This window comes from Antechinus flavipes, chromosome 3, assembly GCF_016432865.1.
Source record: "Antechinus flavipes isolate AdamAnt ecotype Samford, QLD, Australia chromosome 3, AdamAnt_v2, whole genome shotgun sequence".
Taxonomy (NCBI): domain Eukaryota; kingdom Metazoa; phylum Chordata; class Mammalia; order Dasyuromorphia; family Dasyuridae; genus Antechinus; species Antechinus flavipes.
This window is the reverse complement of record NC_067400.1, coordinates 383,927,033-383,942,425: the sequence shown is the minus strand read 5'-3', so window position 1 is coordinate 383,942,425 and position 15,393 is coordinate 383,927,033. Positions and strand designations below refer to the sequence as shown.

At 32.3% G+C, this 15,393-nt stretch overlaps 1 protein-coding gene across 1 annotated transcript in view; it reads right to left on the bottom strand.

The window, feature by feature from the left end:
* The window catches only part of SATB2 (SATB homeobox 2), a 212,996-nt gene that overhangs the window by 4,119 nt on the left and 193,484 nt on the right, over positions 1-15,393 (bottom strand). The window lies entirely within an intron of this gene.

The window sequence follows — 15,393 nt, the reverse complement described above, 5'->3', positions numbered from 1 at the left end:
TACATCAACACAAAAGATTTCAAAAGTATCTTTGTAAAAATATGCTAACTGATAATAGAAGAAATGTTCTTTGCATTCATTCTTTGTGTACCACTTTCAATTGAGAGTAAATGTATATGGTTTACTCTAGCATTAGCAAAAAAGTGAAAGCTAGGGTCCTTCAGCATTCTAATTATAATCATCAGAAAAAACTCCAGCTGCATGTAAATGCTTTGTTATTTAGATAAGAATTGTGGTGACATACAAATATTCACATTTCTGATATAATTTATGGACTCAGAGAATATTCTAATAACTGAACTTCCATAACAATACGTGATGATTTTGTTTTGTGATAGAAATTTTACTACATATACATACATACATACATACATACATATATATATATGTATGTGTGTGTATATGCATAAAATTTATATTTCATAAAACCCATATTAAGGGTGCTATTAGAAAATCGCACCTATTAGAAAACAAAAGAGAATTTAAAACTTCCATTTTCTAAATTATGCCATCTTACTAGGAAAGAATCAACATAAATGTTCAATTATTTAAATAAGTAAATTGTTCCTTGAGACTGTGTGTTTTTTTTTTTTGTTTGTTTATTTGGTGTGTTTTTTTTTTTCATTTTCCATAGTTTAGACTTAGATCAATTTCAAAGCATAGATTTATGAATCTCTAACATTTAGGCAAGAGGGTTTATTTCATTATAAGCCCAAATGACAGGTGTATGCATTTCACCTCTGTCTACTTTTAACCTGAAATTAGTGTAAGAAAAAAGAAAAAGAAAAACTAAATTTGAAGGAGTTCTTCATGGAAAAAATATGAACAAATAACAGGACATATGTCAATAGTCCACAAAAAACTTCTGAACTGAACTTAGAATAGGCAAGTTGGTGCTATGTATGTTCAAAGCAGATATTAGAAAATAACTGTGCTGTACCTGTCCCCTGTTTTTTGAAAACAGAATTTTCATAACAGAAACCAACTATATAGAAACATATTAGATGTCTGTTTAGTCAGTCAATTCTTTGAACTAGGATTAGAAAGCATTTTAAGACATTTTGCCCATAGATAACTGTACTATCTTTGAGCAATTCAAATTGCCAAAAATAAGGAATGACATTAACATAGAAATGATCTTTCTTGCTCTGACTGAAAGGGAAATTACTGGTTCACAAAGAAAGGAAAATAAATTTTTTGAGTATTTAACATCTTTCATCAGTCTGAAACTTTCCCAACAGAAAGATCATAGAAATAAAACAGGCCATTTCAACTTACAAAATGAGTTATCTTCCCAAAACATGTTTGTGAAAATATTATTTAGTATTATAAGTATTATACATTATAATATGTGGTATATATATTCACATTCCTCCCATGATCATCCATTAAATCTTGAATTATAACACATCGTTAATAATAGGGAATATTGGAATTATCATTATAAAATGCGTTTGATGATACCCAGTAAACATTTATTTATTGAAGGTCTGGAAGGTGAATCACTGATTAGGGCAAGAAAGGGGCTGAGGAATAGAAATGAAGAGAAACAAAGTATATAGAAACCTGTGGACAAAAGTCATGGGAAACTATGTTGTCTAGAAACAGTTGGGTGATACAGTGGATAAAGCACTAGGTCCGTATTCAAAAGAACTGAAGTTAAATTGGGCCTCAGACACTTAATAACTGTGTGATCCTGAGCAAGTCATGCCCATTTGCTTCAGTTTCTCATTGATAAAATGAGGACATACTGGAGAAGGAAATGGCAAAGCATTCTATTATCTTTGCTAAGAAAACCTCATAGATAAAGTCCATGGGGTTACATGGAGTCAAACACAACTAAACAAATGAACAACATATCATCTAGTATGAGATGGCTTGTTACTGGTACCCCACAACACAAGTGCATCCCTTTTTTCTTCTATATATCCCAGCAATTGGCCTGGCTACTTCTTCTGCTGACATAATTCCTTGCACATCAGAGGTGCTTAATAAATGCTTGTTGAAATGAGTGTTTAAATTTGATATATCTTACCAAATGTTTCCTTTCAAGGAGCTAAAATCCATCACTCTAAATCTTTGAACTGTTAGTCCTGGTATCTTTCCTCTTGAGTTAAGCTAGAAAAGTCCAATCATTTTTTTTTTTTGCATGACATAAATTATTGCTTCCTAGTAAATTTTCTAGGAGAGGAATATGAGATTTTAAAAAGCTACAAATATTTTCAAAACACAACCTGAAACCTGCTTACACCCAAGCAGCCCCCTTATGTGAGGATACACACTGCCTTCAGTACCAAGTGATTTTCAAAAGCAAAATTAACAAAAATGCTAATATGACCAAAGTTGACAAAAAAGATAAAGCAACTCTTCCTAAAACCCTCAGTGCTCAAATATGTTTTCAAGGCCACAATGAAAACCAGCTGGGAGCCATGTGCAAAATATAATATAAGCCTGCAGGGGAGGAAGTAAGATATTGAGTGATTAAGTCTAGGAAAATATATAATGTAGTGTACCATTTTGGGGGTACTCTGGATTACTTACAATCAAAGGTTATGATCTTTTAAAAATATAAAGCAAGAAATTATAAAGCAGGTGACTGATACAGGGTAGAATACTGAAAATATGAATAGGTGGCAGATGGAGGAGGTGATCATAATAATGTTACATAGGTAATTAGGGTAGTTAAGTCAAACAGTGGGTAAAGAGCTGAGCCTGAAGTCATGAAAACTTGAGTTGAAATACAGCTTATGACACTAATTACCTATGTAACCCTAGGCAAATCACAGAAACCTCTGTTTGCCTCAGTTTCCTGATCTATAAAATGGGGATAACACCAACTCCCAGGGTTGCTGTGAAGAAGATAGTCATAAAGTACTTAGCATCGTTCCTGACATATAATATAAATGTTAGCTATCAATTACACCCTATTCTTAAGAAAAAGTCTTTGAATGAGTAACTTGGATTCAAGTCAGGAATAGTTGCATAAATCTATCAACAGGCACTATGGAAAAAGCAGAGTGTGGATGGTCATTATTGTTCTACCGTTTTAGATCTGCATTTGGCACAACTCAGCACCCTTATGACATTCATTTCCACTTACTGACCCCCCCCCCTTTTTTTCTAACTATAAAACTTATGATTTAATTCAAAGAAAAATATCCCTCATCTCTATATAACATTAAATGGAAAGAATACCAATCTGGTAATCAGACAACATGGGTTTTGGATTTGGCAGGTTTTGGTCAAATAACATTAAATAAATTATAAATTGTTATGTAAATATTCTGTGATTTTCCAACATTAGTAAAGAAACATTTAAATTGCAAGAAGCATTTGCTATGATTACTCTACTTAAATATGTATTGATATTGTTGAAAAAATATAAAAAATTAGGTAATAATGACTTCCTTTTGAGGTGATATGGTTATGTAGACTATAACAATGAATTTAAAAATTTTGTTTCACCAAGTTATCAATACAATGTATTTATTTTATTTTTAAAAAATATATCATTTGTCTTTTCTCAAAAATTTAATTGTGTAAAAATATGTTATGTGGAATTGTGGTTATCAACAGTTACATTGTCTTGTATAACTTTTTCTATTTTTCAAAATAGGAATTTTAAGAAAAAGGGGTGTTCTATCCACAAAAAACCAACTCTAGTGTGAATGAAGAGAATCATTTATGAATTACTAACTCCAATATTTGGAATTTTGCTATCATCTTTCTGAGAAGAGAAAAGGGTATTTATCATAAAGTTCTGAAGAAAATATAACAAATAAAACCTGGACTTGAAGTTAGAAACATCTGGGATCAAATTCAGGCTGCACCATTTGCTAGTTATGTGACCATGAAAAACAAATCTCTTTTATCTCCTTAAGCTTCAGTTTTTCTATCTGAAAAATGAAGACAATAACAATTGCCTTACCTATTACACAGAGCTGTGGTAAAACAAAACAAAACAAAATAAAATATAAAATATATTTACAATTAATGATATAAAAGTTACTCTACTTTCCTAGACTATAAAAATGTTAGCAAAGTTAAAACTGGATCAGATATCTATTGTGATTTCTTTTGTTTGGAAAATTTTCTAGGGAAACAACATATAAGTCTTTTTTTTTTTTTTTCATAACATGGATGACAAAGAATGTCAGCATTCTGTTATAGCACTTGAAATGTTCTATCGTAATCTTCAATGTCTCAATTAGCCATTTTATAAGGCCTAGCAATAAATACCAGAAATGTTCTACACTATCATGCTAAGGTTCACAAAAGGTCTGAAGTGCGAAGGTTCTTTATCATTCCTCATTCCACCCCAGTCCATTCTTTAACAATCAAAAGCAATTCTCAATACATTCAAATTTTCAAGGCCAATCCTTTAGATGACTTACACAGTGTTATGTAATGCATAGCAGCCTCTTCCCCAAGAACGATAAACATGTTTCCTACCCAAAAGCTCAGCACAGAGATCATAGGTTAAAAAAAAAAAACAAAAAAACAAAACAAAACAAAAAAAAAACCTATAAACTAAGTTACTTCAGAAAGGAGTGTAGAATTCATGAGGAAAAATTGGATCAGGTATTACTATCTACCTTGATGCTTTTCGATTTAAAATGTTGTCACTATAAAACATATTCACTCAGATAAATAGTTCAACACTAGTTCTAACTTCAATTGAATTATTTTCCTTGAGTTAATCCTTATAGTTGTAATTTCACATGCTGACATAATAAACGGGTATTAAAGATTGGTGTTTAGCTTTGTTGCCTGGGGGTGAGAGGGAGGAGGTAGAAAAGAGTGAGAAAAGAGGAAGGATTATACTGTATCCTAAGGTCAAAACTCAGGAAAATCTGTTATTAAAAAAAAAAAATCTATGAAGTGATGACAAATTGCAAACTACAGGTGTTAGATTACATTGTGACTTCAGGCGGGTTTAATATAAGTTGGTCTCCTTTTACAATTGCTCTTAGCAAATACTGCTATAGGTAGGGGATTAAAAAAGACAGTACTCAATAAAAGAAAAGCATGTCAAGAGAAATCAATACCAATGTGCAAAACGATAGAAAGCCGGACATGGAAATGTGTGTTCAGTTTCATCGAGCCTTAGCTTAGTCTGATTTTCCTATAATACTGCAACTAAAAATGCTCCTGTCACATCTTTTTCAATGTAGTTTAACAATCTAGAAATACACACTTTGTGTAGAGATCAAAAAAGAAAAATGTTAACAGTATATACATTGTAATTAATCTATTAAATTTTTACTTATATTTCATAAATTCCATAGTTTTTATTTCCTCCATAAAAATACCTTGCTATGTCTCCACAAACTGCTGTCAATTAAACATCCATCAGCTGATAGTGAAACTGAAGATGAGCTTCTTGAAGCTTAAAGCTTATCCTCAAACAACAAATTTTTGCTCAGTAAGACTTGCCAAAGCTTGTTCCCTGCTCAGTAAGCTCAGTTCCACCACCCTATACAATGAAGAAGCATCTAGAATTTTAATGGTAATGTCTATTAACCATAATAAAAACTCCACCAACCAAAAATGATAAATAGCCTGTCTGTATAGTTTTAGAGAGTTTTGGGGGCCACTAAGAGATTAATTCACTTGTCCACAGCCACTTTATTACAAAGCCATTTTATCTTGAAGGCATAACAACTCAATAAAGAAATCTGAATTATATATTTTTAATTTGGTCAGAAAGTGACATCACTCATGAACATACATTTAGTCAATTTAATTTAACAAATGTTTATTAATCAAGCAATAAATATTCATGTTAGACACTGAGATTACAAGTAGCCAAAACAAAGTCTATCAAAGATAAAACATAAATATATGTATAATTAAAACCTGTATTTGCATATGTTATATATGTGTTTGTGTGTGTAATTTTACAAATAGTTATACAGAAAACCATAAAATAACCATATGTAAAATAAATGAATAAATAGAAATTATTTTGTTTTTTTTTTTTTGTTTGTTTTGAGAGGAAAGGCACTTGCAATTAAAAAAAAAAAACAGAAAGAGTCTTATGTAGCAGATAACTTAAAATTACAGGTGAGGAGGGAGATTTCATTTCAGGCACTGAGGTGGTGGGAGGGGACTAAATGCACAGATCATGGAGATGGAGTGTCATGTGTGAGGAATAAACAGGAGGTCAGTTTGATCACACTTTAAATGATCTATTAATCTCCTATGTGTAAGGTATGGTGTTAGGTGTTCTAGAAGGAAAACAGATAACTAGAGTCTTTATTTAAATTCTGCATGACCATCAGAACCTAGCAGAATTTTTTTTTTGACAAATAAACAAGAATTTAATTAATAACTAAATGCTATTGGAATCAAACCTGAGAATACCAAGAATGTGATAATGTGTGTTCTTTGTTATCTTTCCATACAGGTAGTTCAGATGAATGACAGTAGTCTGTTTAAATAGATTTAAGATGAATTAAGTATGTCTCAATTGAAATGAGAATATGAGTGGTTAAAAAAAAAAAAGGTCCCTCTAGGTAGAATTTAGACATGTAATAATTCAGATATAAATATTTAATATATTGTAATTATATCCTCCCTTTAATTATCCTGATCATCTAAACATTTTTAGTGAGCTTTTTAGGGCTTTATATAGGTTGGCTGTTCTAACTAAATAAATAAAAATCCTGTGGAAAATGCAACTCTTTAATGATAATGGAAGAGGAAAAATAATATAGGCATTGACAAAACTGGTTTTAGCTAAAGGGATTCAGTTTTTTTTTCTTCTTCTTAACTGAATAACTCAAAACACAAGTCTTAAAGAGTTGTTTTGCTTTTGTTTTTATAAAAGAAAATAGTGCAAATCTGGCATACAGCCTTCAAATTAGCGTGTGGGAATAAAGTTACCATTTTTCTTCTTGCCCATTGTTGTAATCCTATGATTATTGATTTAGGGAACTCCTGGCATAAAAATGCTACCAACCAATGCAGATGAGCAATGCATCCATAATTTCAAAGAGTTTTCTGGGTCACTTGTCCATGGCTCCCATAGTCATTTTATCTTGTATTAGAACTTGAGACCAGAACTAGTTTTCTATCAGCTAATCCACTATGCTTTTGAAGGTACCAATATTTGAAGTTAAAGATAACCAGGGATAAGCTCTAAAAAGCTTACAAAAGCTACAAAAACGCTAAAGAGTTAGAGTGGACAGAGAAAAAAAGTGGTATTGGCAATGGCATTAACAAACTGAAATTTAAATAATCAAAGACATGGTTATAAAAGTATACAAAATTCCCATTCCTTTAAAAGGAATGGTCTCATTACCCTTTTGTACTAATTCAATCAATCAGTTACTTAGTTTCAAAAGCTTTTTGAAGGCCTACACATAATTTTGTTATCAGCACATCTAGAACATATAAACACCTTGAGAGTAGGAATTGTTTTATTCTTTGTATTTATATCCTTAGTGCCTAGGACAATGTCTGTCACATAGAAGGTATCTAATAAACATGTTAATTGTGCTTTACTGAATATCACATATATGAATTAATAAGATGTGAATTTCCCAGTTTTCATTCTTAAATAGATAAAAAATTAAAAGAGAACAAATATACAAATATACAAAAAATATGCAAATGCATATTTTCTTTTAAACAATATTAGTAGAAGAAAAATTACTTTAGACAGCTGATTTTTTTATCCAATACATAGAACTCTTGGAACAAGGTTTGGGGTCTTTTTAAACTTTTAAATGGATAGGATAGAGAATAGATACAGTTTATTAAAACAGACTACATAGACCCAGCCAAATAGTATGTCAATGCAGATTTCGATAATGATCAGTTTGGATAAGCACCAAGGAGCCAGGATATTTATTCAAACCTCCTCCCAAACTTCTTGGATTTATTAACCCTATGTTAGAAATCTCCTAAGAAATGAAACTCATTTATAAAAAGTGATTCAATTGTTTTTTCACATTTCTAAAAGCCAAGGTAATGGGGGGTTTACACTCCTTTTAATTATATCTTAGCAAATATTTATGTTTTTGAGTTCAAAAAATCTTTATAACATTTGATGTCTGACATCATTGTTATTTTATGTATATGTTAAGTAATAGAAACCCACAATGGCATGACTACTAATTTGCAAAATTTCCTGCCATATATTGTAGTTCTTGCTCTCTTTAAAACAATCACACAGTATGATGTGCATCACTAACATTGTTCACATTCTACAGGAGCAGAAATAGAGGTACTATTATTTTATATGTTCTGATTTAAAATCATAGGAAAGATTTTAATAAGCTCACAATAAGTATGAATATCTACTAACATGTGACACTTCACATAAATATTCAAGAAAAAATAAGTTTAAAAAGTTCTAATTAAATGCAAAGTAAATTGTATACAAAGGTTCTAACTTTTTAGAATATAATATATGATAAGAGCTTTTTAGAAACCCAGAAGACTCTTGTTTTCTTTAATTTTTTTTTTAACAGTGGGGACAATCAGAAATCAGAACAAACTATCTGTGATAATTAAAGAAAATTATGGATGTTCACCAATAAAAAGTACTACCTCATTAGAATTTATTCTTTGCGTTATAGATGTAACTACTAGTATATTTAATACTAGAACTTTAGAAAACTGTGTGCTTCAAACATATAAAAGTATAAGTTCCTTTTATCAAAATCAAATCTCAAGAAATGCTTTATAATCAGCTACCATGGTAAAACAGATACAAACACATATGTTTAGTATAATCATATATTCTTACACATTAACTTTTGTTATATCCCTAAAGTCAACCTAAAGTCAAATTATCAAAGAAGATTGTCTTCACAGGAAATGAGGGAAAGGACAGCAGTCTTTTGGGAGTAGAATAAAAAAATTCTTAATTAACATTTTTATCTTAATTCTGCAATGTATTTTCATGAAACATATTAATATCACAGTTTAAAAATAAATATTGGAGGCATAAAATAAGTACAAATTTAAACTAACTTGTAATTTATACCTTAAAAATGTGTAATACTGTGAAATAAGCAATATTTATAATTCACTGAAAGAACATAGTGCTAATCTTCAAAAATCTTATAATAATGATGACCCTGATATACTCTGATATACTGCAAAGCCCCAAAGGTTTTTGTGAATCATCAGAAATTAAACTGTGTTCAATTGAGTTTTAGCATTAAATCAATCTTTGGTCTGCATTAAAACAAGTGTAGCATCCAGGGGAAAAAAAAAAAAAGAAAGAAAGAAATGATCAAACTGTTGTATTGGGCCCTGATCAAAACCTACATTTAGTTATTGGTGTTACCTTTTTAAAAGGACACTTGAAAACAAGAGAATATCTAATAAAAAAGATATAAATCTGAAGGGACAGAGTTCATCATGTATGAGGATCTGTTGACTAGAGACATTAAGGATGGGGAAAGGAACAATTATTCAGTAAGCACCTACTATGTACTAAATCCTTTACAAATATCTCAATGGGTTTCAAAACAATCCTGTGATCTCTATTTTACAGTTGAAGAAACTTAGGTCAAGGAAGATTAAGTGACTTGTCTAGCATCATACAGATAATAAGTGTCTGAAAACACATTTGAATTCAGGTGTTGCCGAATTCAGATCCAATGACCCATATACTGAACCACTTACCTACCTAGAGAAGACTGAGACAAATACTTGAAGATCTTTGACATGCTTTTATTTAGAAGTAGATTAGACTCCTTCTACTGGCCCCAAGAGCAATGGACAGAAGTTGTAAAATGACAGATCTAGCTTTACTAAAAAAACAAACTTTCTAAAAACCAGAGCTATTCCTCCCATGCCTTGGGAAGTAGTAAGTTCCTTCACCTTGGAGGTCTTCAAGCAAAGGTGAGCTAACACTTGATGGTTATATTATAAAGAGCATTCTTTTTCAGGATTTAGATTAAGTTCTTTCCAATTCTGAAATGCTATGATTCTGTACATTCATTTCATTCTAAATCTAAATATCTGTAATATATGTGATATGTGTGTGTGTGTGTGTGTGTGTGTGTGTGTATAGTAAGTCAATCAGAAAATTAAAATATCATGCCCCAACCTTAAATGGGAATTTGACATAATTGCTCAATAAGAAGAATAGACAGTAGAATTATAAAGTTGAGAGCTGGAAGAGTCATTAGGCATTAAAGACCATCTAGTCCAACCCTCTAATTTATATAAGAAGACTTAGGTCCAGATGATTACTTAAACTCATACAGCTATTAAGAGTCAGAGAAAGGTCTGTCAATCTTCCAAAATTTCTCCATTATTCCATACTGTTTTTCATTAATAAATAACAAAAGTGAAAACTATTTATGATTACCTACCAGGAAGTAAAAAAATAAAAATACAACTATGAAGTATCTTGAATAAAACAATAAAAATGCTACATTATATTTCTCTTATGACATTAATATGTAATTTGCTGGCCTTTTTTTTTTTTTAAACCAAAAACAACTCTATTTCTGATCATTCAATGTAGGTTGGGAGATGTGGCCCGAAAGCAGAATTAAGACAGTTTTCTAGAAGACAAAAAAATCAGTTTCTTGCCTTAATCTATCCCATGACCTTCAGACTGAGCCTGTTGGCTGTATCAGTAGAGAAAAGGCATTATGACAGGGAGGACAGGCCATGGTTTCAGTAAGAGGCTTTATATCTTAAAGAAAAGAGGATTGGATTTAGAGTTCCAGAATTTTGGTTCAAATCCCAATTCCATGTGACCAAAAGCAAGCCACTTTCTTTTTCTGGACCTCTGTTTCCTGATCTCATAAATGAGTTTGTTGGCCTCAATGAGCTTTTCACTAAATACCATGCATACCTCCACCACAATTTCAAGACCAAGGTGGCACAAGAGGTAGTTATTTAAGCCCTTAGTCTCCTATGTCTACTCATGATAAGATAACTGGGCTACCAATTTTTTTTTCCTCTAGTAATTAGGGCTCTAAGTTGTAAGACCAACTGCTAAGCAGTACAAATGATTTGGTGCCCATTTTTAAGCTTAAGTCTCAGTTCAAGAATTGAGAGACGTGCCTTGGCCATTACTACAAAAAAAAAGGTGACAAGTGTTGGAGGTGAGACTCACATGTTCTAATTCAATTACTAATCATCTTTCTAAAATCTAAAAGGACTCAGTAACTGAAACGTAATAATAAATCATAAAAGATGGAAAGTTAAATGTAAATGAACACAAAATACTACGGGTGTACATTTTGTACCAAGTCATAACATATCCAAATTTATCCTTAAACTAGAATGAAAGTCATTCTTCATGGATGTGTGTCATAAGACTAGATAGAGAACTATTAAAAGATTAGTGAGAGACTACACACCTAAGATAAAAAGAAAAGATAATGATAAGTACTGGAGGAGATGTGAGAAAAGTAGGACACTAATACATTGTTGGTGGAGTTGTGAAGTGATCCAGCCATTCTGGAGAGCAATCTGGAACTATGCCCAAAAAGCTATCAAACTGTGCAAAGTGTTACTACTGGGCTTATACCCCAAAGAGATGTTAAAGGAAGGAAAAGGACTCACATGTGCAAAAATGTTTGTGGCAGCCCTCTTTGTAGTAGCAAGGAATTGGAAAGTGAATGGATGCCCATCAGTTGGAGAATGGATGAAGAAGTTGTGGTCTATGAATGTTATGGAACATTATTGTTCTATAAGAAATGACCCGCAGGATGACTTTAGAGAGACCTGTAGAGACTTACATGAACTGATGCCAAGTGAAATAAGAAGAACCAGGAGATCATTGTAAATGTCAATAGCAATATTATATGACAATCAATTCTGATGAATGTGACTCTTTCCAACATTGAGGACTGTAGTGAGCCATCTACACCTATAAAGAGGACTGTGCGCACTGAGTGTGGACCACAACATAGCATTTCTATCTTTTTTGTTGTTGTTTGCTAGCTTTTTGTTTTCTTTCTCATTTTTTTTTTTACTTTTTGATTTGATTTTTCTTGTACAGCATGGTAATTATGGAAATATATATAGAAGAACGGTACATGTTTAACATGTATTGGATTACTTGCTGTCTAAGGGAAGAGTGAGGGAAGGAAAGTAGAAAAAAATTGGAATGCAAGGTTTTGCATGGATGAATGTTGAAAACTATGCATATATTTTGAAAATAAAAAGCTCACTAAGATTAGTGAGGGAAAATAATATAAATGGTTCATTTTCTGATCTAATTTTAAAGGAGGCTTCTCTACATTCAATACTCCTCCCTTCCATACCAATAGAACACAGTAGATGGTCTAAAGTTAGAGTTAGACTTCCCTTGGGCTTCCTGCTTGCCAGCCTTTATATTATTGCCAAGATTTTGTCAGGATATGTACTATGTATATAACTGTTCACTACAAAATTACCGATGGTCTCTTAACCAACAAATGGAACAGTCTTTGCTCATCATTTTTGCAGACTTTGGCACTGCTGCTTACCCTCTTCTCCTTAACATTTTTCTCTCTTTAGGTTTTTGTGAAACTGTTCTCTCCTAGTTCTCCTACTACTTCTTCTCATCAGTCTTCTTTGTTGAATTTTTTCACATCTGCTAAGAGCTCTGTGCCTGGTCCTCCTCTCCCTCTACACTATTTCTCATAGTGATTTCTTCAGCTCCCGTAAATTCAATTATCATCTCCATGAATTCTCAGATATATTTAATCCTTTTTTTTTTACCCTAATCTCTTTCTTTGCTGTCCTCTGACACTGCTACTAGTCTAATACCAGTTCTTATGACTTCATATCTGGACTGTTTCAATACCATTTTTGTTGGTCCTCCTGTCTTGAGTCTCCTTATTGTAGTCTCTCCTTCACTCAGCTGACAAAATGCCCTTCCTTCAGGTCTGATTATATCACTTACCTATTTAAAAGATTCCACTGTTTCTCTGCTGCCTTTAAGATCCTCTGGGCTTTCGAAGGCTGCAACTATTTATTTTGTTTCTGTTTGGCTTTTAAAGCCCTTCATGCCTGATCCATCCTATCTTTTCAATCTTTTTACATCCTACTCTCCATCATGTATTCTGAAATCCAGTGACACTTCTTCACACAAGATACTCCAGATACTAAATCTGGAGTATTTTCCTGGAACATATATCCCATGCTTATATCTCTCTGTCTTTATCTTTGCCTCTTTGCTTTCTTCAAATCTCAGCTAAAGTCCCATCTTCAAGAAATTTTCCCAGTCCTCCTTAATCTTAGTGCCTTCCTTGAGAGAAAATTCCCAAATTGTCTTTGATATGTCTTGTTTGGATATAGTCATTTGCACTGACTATTTTGAGAGGAAAGATTCCATTATTCTCTTTGTATCACCAAGGCTCAGCATTATGCCTAGCATATAGTAGACTCATTTAATGCTTGCTGATTTCATTTGACTCAAATCTTTGAATTTTTTTCTGTGTCTCTTACCAGCACAATATTCTACATGCCGTAGATGCTTAACATTTGTTGAAATTTAAATCCCATTCAAATATTCAATGAGCACCTACTATAGGCAGAGTACTGTGCCAGGTGCTGGGAGGAGTTATGTAAATTATAATCCCTGCCCCATGAAATTTATCATGTAGTGGGGATAAAACACAAACAGAGGTAATGGTGATATGTAATATAAGATTAAATATATGCCAAAGGTTCAAAACACCTGATCTGATGGGAAGGTAATTACTGACCAGAATTATCAAGAGCATATTTTTGATAGAGGCAGAGTTTGTATTGACTTTAAAACATGGATAGCAATTGAACAGACTAAGGGAAATAGGGAAGATTAGGATGCAGGAAAAAATAGTTAAGCATAGAAAAGAGTTTAAGACAAAGCGTGGAGGCAGATTTAGTATTGAAGGTAGTAATATTCAATAAAGCTGTAAAGATAGAGTGAGACCAAATCGGGGAAAGTCTTCAATATCAGGGGAAGGAGTATGAATATGACTGGAGGCAGATGACATCCTTGATGATTTTTGAGCAGGAGTGTGACATGATTAAATTTATAAAGAAAGATTATCCTGCAAGTAATATATGGACAGACTAGGAGGCAAAACTAGGGAATTCTATATTTGGGAAACTCCATCTCAATCCCTAGTTAGTATCTTGATCCCAGTCTGAATCTAAATGTCATCTACTTTCATAATCATCTTAAAAAGCTTTGCCAGAAAGAACAATTATTTGTGGCACAATAGAGAGAACATCAGATAGGGAGTTAAGGGATTTATAAAATGTAGGAGTTGGGTGACCTTGGGTCTCTTCCAGTTCTCACAGTCAGTGATTCTCTTGGATCACACAAAAGAGCAAAGCATTGTTAAATAGTAGGTATCAAATAGTAATTTAAAGAAATTCAGCAAGGAAATGTAGTCCTTCTGGTCTAAACTAAAGACAGTTTCCTAAAGGAAATCTCTGAGGTCAACCAGCAATTAACTGAAAGGTTTTGATTGAAAAGGCTATTGACTACTCTTCCATTCAACAGCTTCCTGTTTATTATACTTCAGGAGCTGACTAGGTGCCAAGACATTAAGCTGTCAATAAAGTATTAATACTGAGGCACAACCCTCTTGCCCTCCCTCCCTCTCTGTCCCTTCAGGCAAATATGTTTAAGCTAAGGAGCTGCAGACAGCCAATGCAAATTCTCTAGCCCTGAGATGAAAATTATTTTTTTAACTTGGTTTCAGTTTGTATATGGTCATCAGTGTTCACTGAGTATTGTAAAAATATGATTGTGAGTTACAAATGTTCACTTAGGTGAGGTTAACTAACAGTTGAGCTTTTTTTTTTTAATCACTGAAATGATGGGTAATATGCATTGAAAGCTGATTTTCTTTCCCAAGCCATATTTAACAGTTTCTAAATTGTATTTAATAAACACTTTACAAAGAGAAATGAGAAGTTATTTAAAATGCAGTTTATAGGTCCCCACCATTCAGCATCTGGAAAGCAGTTGTACATTAAAAAAAAACTTTTAATGAATTTAATAGAGAAAAGCACTTTAATTAAATGCTGTCAAAGAGGATTGTATTAATGACTGTACACTGAGGAATTTAAAGCAAGCCAAGTTTATTTAGCAAATAGAAACTGGGCTTTCAAAGGCTGCAACTATTTATTTTGTTTCGGTCACTATACAGCTAGGTGATTGTAATGCCAACTAAAACCAGTTAAGTTATTAGATATGACTTTATTTATTATGCGTTATTAAAATTTCCAATTCCTTACAGGAATATAATTAGTTCATTCCTTAAATAAAATAAATTGCAAAAATATCCCACCTATCTAGGAAGGGTTAATGGAAGATAAAATTATTCTTATTTTTATCTAAGATTTTTTTCTATAGGGCAAAATGAATACTTTTCACCTTTTTGATCATCATGTCAAGAAAATGGGGAGAATTTTCCTCTGTTC